The sequence below is a fragment of the Diospyros lotus genome, chromosome 10 (assembly GCF_014633365.1).
Source record: "Diospyros lotus cultivar Yz01 chromosome 10, ASM1463336v1, whole genome shotgun sequence".
NCBI classification, from domain to species: domain Eukaryota; kingdom Viridiplantae; phylum Streptophyta; class Magnoliopsida; order Ericales; family Ebenaceae; genus Diospyros; species Diospyros lotus.
In genome coordinates this window covers 12,632,389-12,633,489 of record NC_068347.1, presented here as the reverse complement: position 1 = coordinate 12,633,489, position 1,101 = coordinate 12,632,389, and the positions used below count along the sequence as shown (strand labels likewise).

The 1,101-nt window shown below is 36.6% G+C and overlaps 1 non-coding gene across 1 annotated transcript; it reads left to right on the top strand.

Moving 5' to 3' along the window:
• The first annotated feature begins 201 nt into the window (after positions 1–201).
• Positions 202–308, top strand: LOC127812376 (small nucleolar RNA R71). The gene has a single exon (XR_008025880.1). It is a non-coding gene; the product is annotated as a small nucleolar RNA R71 (small nucleolar RNA).
• The last annotated feature ends 793 nt before the right edge of the window (positions 309–1,101 follow it).

The window sequence follows — 1,101 nt, the reverse complement described above, 5'->3', positions numbered from 1 at the left end:
ACTTCATACATACCTGAGGCTTTCTTAGGCATACCTCTCTCAGTAGACCATTGATAATTGTTGGAAGCCATTTCTTCAAGTAGCTCATATGCATCCTCTGTAGACTTACCCATTAGTGCACCCCCTGCGGCAGCATCTATAGTGATTCTAACTGAATGAGATAGACCATTATAGAATGTCTGCACAATTAACCAATCAGGCAGACCATGGTGTGGACACCATCTTTGCAATTCCTTAAACCTTTCCCATGCCTCATACAAAGATTCACCATCAAATTGAACAAAACTAGTAATATCATTCCTGAGTTTAGCAGTCTTACCTGATGGAAAATACTTACTCAAGAATGCTTGTGATACGGATGCCCATGTGGTAAATGAATTTGGAGCTTTGGAGTTTAGCCACACCTTAGCTTTATCTCTCAACGAAAAAGGAAATAGCCTTAGTCTGATTGCATCCTCACTGACGCCATTCATTTTGATGGTGTCGCATATCTCTAAAAAGTTTGCTAAATGTGCATTAGGGTCTTCAGTTGGATTTCCACCAAATTGCCTTTGCTGAACCATCTGAATGAGTCCTGGTTTGATCTCAAAGTTATTAGCATTGACAGCTGGTCTCAATATGCTAGCTTGAGCTCCGACTGGGTCTGACATGGCATAATCACGTAGTAATCTCTGATTCTGATTCTGGTTCAGGTTCTGGTTGTGATTTTCTACCATGACTATTACTTGTCGTGCTAATCTCGTCCTTTTCTTTATTGCTTGACAGGTTCTTTCTATCTCTGGATCAAATGGTTGAATTTCTCCACGCTTTCTTGGCATGCACTACTCAGCCTACAATGTAAAACAAGATTATGTAAGATAGGCAAAAAATGAAATAAGTAAATAAATAAAGAATAAAAAAAAAGAACAATAATAACAAAAAAATAAAATAAATCAAAAAAATCACAAAAGACAAAGACACTCAAATATATATATATATATACAATCTAAATTAATAAAGAAAATTTTTTAATTTGATATTGAAAAATACTTTCCCTGGCAACGGCGCCAAAAACTTGATCACCCTAAAATATACCGCAAGTGTACGGGTCGAACAAGTAAT